This window comes from Myotis myotis, unplaced genomic scaffold (genome assembly GCF_014108235.1).
Source record: "Myotis myotis isolate mMyoMyo1 unplaced genomic scaffold, mMyoMyo1.p scaffold_m19_p_11, whole genome shotgun sequence".
In the NCBI taxonomy this organism is placed as follows: Eukaryota; Metazoa; Chordata; class Mammalia; order Chiroptera; family Vespertilionidae; genus Myotis; species Myotis myotis.
In genome coordinates, this window is record NW_023416315.1 from 70,742,323 (window position 1) to 70,748,658 (window position 6,336).

The window sequence follows — 6,336 nt, forward strand, 5'->3', positions numbered from 1 at the left end:
TAAGCCACTACTGACTAAAAAGCCAACATGATTGATTGGCATGTCTCATTTTGTTTCACACCATTATTTAAATTTCTTAGTACTTTACTACTATGTAAGCTAAACTGTGAAATATTTATCAAATACCTATAAAAATCAATGACCTCTCAAAAACCAAATTTATCCTGCTTCCAGCTTACTGCTTGATAGTAGATGGGATACTAGACTTTCATTGGTGTTAAATGAGAACTCCTAAACCTTCTTGCTGCACAGAAAGTTTCCAGGAATAATGATATTTGGCAGATAGTATTTACCATCCTTTTAGATGGGGATGGCACTATTTTTCCTACTTCAGTTAATAGTGCCAACATTGAGAGCTGCCCAAGGAAGAGACTCCAGTGTGATTTGAGAGACATTACGAAGAAATTTTTTCCCTTTCTTCAAAAAATCACAAAAGAGTGCTCGCTTCGGCAGCACATATACTAAAATTGGAACAATACAGAGAAGATTAGCATGGCACCTGCGCAAGGATGACACGCAAATTCGTGAAGCCTTCCATATTTAAAAAAAAGAAAAGAAAAAAAATCACAAAAGACAGACAGATCTACTCACATAATAGTTATTTGCCTAAGTGATGCCTATTCAAATTTAAACAATCAAGTTTTTTCTAGCACTTTAGTAACTAAAACCAACCAACTGAGAGCGATATATATATATGGTCTTTAAACTTTGCTGGAAAAAAGTTGGAAGCCAGGCACTGAGCCGTCTGGATGGATGGATGAACCTGTGCTGGAAGGCACAGCACCAAGTGAAGAAGTGAGAGGACAATGAAGAGACACTTCCTGTTGACCTGGTTGTTAGATGCACAGATGCCCAAACTTGTGGGAACTTACCCAGAAATAGGAGCTTGACCAATCAGAATTTTTGAACAGTACCATTTCTATGAGTTTGACTGTCTACAGAACCAAAACTGTATTACTAACAAATAGTCCTTCTTCTGAACAGAGTAACTAATACAAACATTAATTTAATGATTTATTATAAATTTTGTAAATAGTATACACCGATAAATGATACTTGTAGCTAGCAGAAGGCTTAGTACCTTAAAATATCATCTACTTAATTCACACTAAAACACATTAAGATTGTAAGAATTCTCCCCAGGTTTATAGATAAGCAGACTTCCTCAAACTGGTTTACATCATTGTCAAGGATCAAGGTATTAATGTCAAATTTGAGATACAAATCTACATTTATCTTACTATAGATATTTTTCATCTTTTTCTATCACATTCAGAAATAAAGTTTCATCATTAAAATATTTATCCTTCATTCACATCATTTTAATTTAATAACTAGCTGATTAAATTTGGTATGATAAAAAATTTCAGTGTAGTAATGTCTTATGGGCTAGAGGTATTTCTGTTTGAACAAACATTAGATATATGTAGCTTCAATAACTTGACTCATTTTCTATTATGAGAAATCAAGGCATTAATCTTAAATTAGTTCCTGCTTATGAATTTGGTTTATAACAACAGATTTAAAATTTTTTTCTAATATTTTATTGTCTTATAAAATCTGTCCTGGCAACTTTTGTAAGTTAGAAATGATTAGGTAAATTGGGGTCCTCAGTGGAGAGGTATATTTAAGTAATGCCAGATCTAGACCAAGCCAGCCATTCCTCCTCTTGTCTGGAAAAAAAAAAGTTATGGCACTATTTTATAGAGAGAAAGGCAGTCATGTCAGGGGAATGAGTGTGGGCTTTCCAAGTCTGACAAATTTTGGATTTATTGTCAACCTGAGTCATTTACCAGGTGTGTGGCCTTGGGTCTATTTTTGAACCTCATTGGGCTTCAGTGTTCTTGTGTTTGTCTAAAATAAAATGACCGTCCACCTGTCATCCAAGGCAGCACACAAACACCAGGAGTTGTTTAGCAAATGTGAGATAAGTCAAGTAAACTACTATGAGATCTGGCAGGTACTCATTAGTATAACTCATTAGTAATACTCCTTAGTATTACTCATACCACTCATCCCTACTATTAATTGGGCTGTTAGGCTGTTTAGGGTTTCCTTTTACTCATTGTACTACCTTACACAGTACTAGAGGCCTGATGCACGAAATTCATGCAAGAGTAGGCCTTCCTTCCCCTGGCTGCCAGCACTGGCTTCCCTCCAGCGCCCGGGACCCAGGCTTCCCTCGCAGCCCTGGCTTCTTTCAGAAGGTCGTCCAGAAGGACGACCAGAAGGACCTCCAGTCTAATTAGCATATTACATTTTTATTATTATAGATAGTACCCTCATATGTTCTATTTAATGGAGGCTTAATGACTGTGTGCTTCTGACTATGTGAATGTGTGTGTGTGAGTGTATGCATATGTTTGTATTCTTGAGAGAGAGAGAGGTGGGAGGAAGAAGGGAGAGGAGGAGAGGGAAGAGAGAAGAAAGGAGACTGGAAGTACAGAAGGGAAAGAACAAAAAAATCAAAGTTAAAGGGGAAATAAATACATATGTAAATAAGACTTTTTAGGATTAAATAACAAACATTTGATTATTAAAGAAAGTAGTTTGTAATAATGACATTGGTTTATAATAATCTGAAGAAAATAAAGCTAAATCTAATGCAACTGTCTGCATTACCCCCCCACCCCCCCGTAATACTGTTAATTGAAGGTAGAGGTTGAAATCTGAAATAGGAAATTCGACATTAGACTTTTATTCTCCAATCCACAGGCTTTTAAAATTGTATACATTACTCACATTAAGCCCTTGACAATTAGGGGTAAATTCGGAAATATTGCACATTGACATATTTACAGAAACGATTGATGTCAGTATGTTTAAAGAAGACACAGCAAATACAGTGTTTGCTTAAAGGGCATCATGCAAATTAACTTTTATCAAAAATGTTCAGCGCTGTTTATTATTTTAAATTGTAAATTAGAGTCTAATTATCTCTCCACACATTTGCAGCGCTTTTGGTTGCATCAGGGAACGCACTAAGATTATGAGGCTGTTGATGGAGGTTAGGAGTAGTCCTGGCACATTTGCATTGGACCCTTTCCTGGTGGCCTTCTTGGAAAGAGATGCACTTTGCCTCCCCCACGTTGTTGTCCCATGAGCAGCCAGGCATCTGGTATAGCAGATGGGCTCTGAGTATACCTGGTACAGTGACACAAGCACAATCAGTGCTTTCTCCACTTCTGCGTGAATGTACTTGGACTTCACTAGTTACAGAGCATTTGTCTACCCTGAAAATATGTATTGTGCATCAGAAATGTGGCAGACGGTGGTGGCTAAAAGTTGAATACAGACAGAAAATTTTACCTCAATTATTTTTCACTCCAAGATAAATGCTCTGCCCAATTTTAGATTTAAATCCTATTTGATGTTTTTTTCCACAGGTTTTCTAGGGTCTGGTAATCCTGTCTCTTTAGGCCATATTACTTTCATTTTCATGGGATGGTTCTTTTTATTTTGTTTGTTATATTCTTTTATTTTATTCTTTGATTTATACCCTCTTCTATGTGCTTGCTTTGTAAGTAATACTGGGTCTTGGATCATTATCATTCTAAGTCATTTGAAGAACTTCTTTTCAACATGCATATGTTTTAACTTTGTCCCAAGTTTTCTGAGTATGTCTAAGTGCGCCTTAGTCATGTGTTTTCTACCCGGTTGTGTATTTACTACTGACACTAATCAATCACCAATTTAAAAAGGACCTTAGGTTCATTACAATATGCCTTTTCCTTGAATTTTAGGATTCAAATTTTCTGTGGGGGGAGCATCAGTAAAAGTATGCCATGACTTTGGTAATAACCTTGTATATTTTTATGGCATAGACAGATGGGGGGAGATGCTATATTTAAGGGTCTAGTACAGTATACTTAAAACTGAATGGGCAAAAAAAAAAACACCCTGCTTATAAACAGCAGTTAATTATCTCTGGATATGTTTTTGCTCTACTCTGTAGAGCCTTTGAGCTGAAAATATTCAGTGAGTTGCAGTGTCTTGAAATGTACCCATCATTTATTTTAAATAAACTAGTTTGTTAGTTTTGCTTTTATGAAATAATTCAAACAAACCACAAAGTAAATAACTCCTGAGATCTTTGATATGTAAAAATCATTATATTCTAACTGACCACCAATAAAACAGACTCAAATTAACCAATATTTAAAAACTCTTTAAAGCTCTATTTGCCAAAATTACCTTTTCTTTCCTACTTATCCCTACCTCCTTCCATCCTTCCCATTTTAGATTCAAAAACATGAATTTGCCTTATAAAATTGAACATACTGTTCTTCCCCTACAGTTTATATTCCTATAAAGATGATCTAAATAAATTTGAAGAGAAATTACCATACTTCATTAATTTTGATTTGTCACATGATATTTATCTTTAGTCCCTATGTTTATTTCTCCCACAAGAAGACAATAGCATATGACTTCTTTCATAGTTTTGTGTAGAAGCTATCACACAGTTACTGTGATTTGTCAGGAGCAAAATCCAGACAGGAAAAAGTAGACTAGCATCAGAAACATCTCCCTAAGTACTTTAGAAATAAAAACTGGGGTGATCATTTCATAATATATACACATATAGCATCATTATGTTGTCTACCTGAAGCTAATATAATGTTCGATGTCAATTATATATCAATTAATATAAAAATAAATAAAAGCTGTTGATAATCTATACATGGCTGAATTTAATATTTACTATTTACATTTCAGATCATGCTTCAGAGACAACTGATTTGTTTAATAAATGTCTTCATTTAGTCATACAATTTTGTGTTAAGTGAGTGATACCATATCCTAAAAACCATCACATTCCTTTGCCATGAATTTGAAATGATAATGACCCAGATGTTTGGACATTCAGGTATATTGGCAAAATGACATTATTAAAGCAAGGCAAGACACATAACAAACAAAAACATGTGCAAAAATGAATAATGGGTCAGTTATCTCAAATTCAGCAAGTTTAAGGGCTAAATATATTTGAAGAAATTGGTACATTTTGCCAAATTTTTATACTCTCAAAGTTTGATTCCCTGATTAGTTGCCTCTTATGTATCACCCTTATCTCCTTCCCCACTGGTCCCTACTGACAGTCTGGACACAAACCACGCTGTTCTCAGTGGAAAGCAGATGCTCTGAGCCAGTGACAGTCTCATCCCGTGGCTGCCCAGCATGTTTCTTTGTCACTAGGGCAACATCACAAAGATATGCTCTGTTCTTTACAACCACTGTACCTTGCTTCTGTTCTCTCCATACCTCCCAGGGCTTTTAATGGTTTGTGTCTCTTTATCCTACATTAACATTTCCTGTAATAATCTATTAAAACTTCGCTACTGACCTATTTTAAAGCATATTATTTGAGAATATTACCAACCGCATTATTTAGAGTACCCTGTATAACAATTCACAGAGCAAAAAGGGTTATAAACGAAAACATCAGGAAAGTAATTGCTATCTGTTCTGCCTTTTTCCTTGAACAATAGAACTGAGATTTTCCCTGCTTTTCTTTGGATACCAAAAAGTGCAGTGCCAAATTTGCAGCCAGAGTTTAGAATAATTATACCTAAATCTACATAGAGCTTTCATGTCTGATATTTTTTCTTATGTATATTTTCCCTGCGCCAATTAAATATTTGCATTTCAATTTTATTGCCAATACTTATATAATTTCAGAAATGATCTCTCCTCTTTAGTATCATAAGGGAGTTTATGTGTAAAGAGACAACACAAGAATTCCTTTTGAGCCATTGCTATTCAACATTGTATTGAAAGTTCTAGCCAGAAATTATTGAAAAAGAAAAACAAATAAAAGGCATGTAAACTGAAAAGGAAGTAAAATTCTCTCTATTCACAGATGACATAGTACTACCTACAGAGAATCCCAGTGACTATAAAAGAAAGCCACTGGAGCTAATAAACAAATTCATCAAAATAGCAGCATACAAGGTCAAAGCACAAAACATCAACTACATTTCTATAAATATGCAATGAACAACTAAACAAAACTAAGGCAGCACTTTCTTTAATAATGACGTCTAAAGAAACAAGCTATCTGGAATAAATTTAACCAAGATGGTAAATGAACTGTACACTGAAAACTATAAAACATGGCTAAAAGAAATTCAACACCTAAATAAAAGAAAAGACAACCAGTGTCCACCTATTGAAAGACGTAGTATTGTTAAAAGGGCAATACTGTCCACAATGATCTATAGAATCAATTAATCCCTACTAAAACCCCCCAAACCTTTATTTTTTCACAAAAATGGAAAAGCCAATCCTCAAATTCATATGTAATTTAAAGTCCCCTACCCCAAAATAAAAGTA

General features: G+C 34.7%; 1 non-coding gene across 1 annotated transcript; it reads left to right on the forward strand.

Moving 5' to 3' along the window:
• The first annotated feature begins 437 nt into the window (after positions 1 to 437).
• On the forward strand, positions 438 to 544 carry LOC118666734. Its single transcript, XR_004971061.1, has one exon. It is a non-coding gene; the product is annotated as a U6 spliceosomal RNA (small nuclear RNA).
• Positions 545 to 6,336: the final 5,792 nt, after the last annotated feature.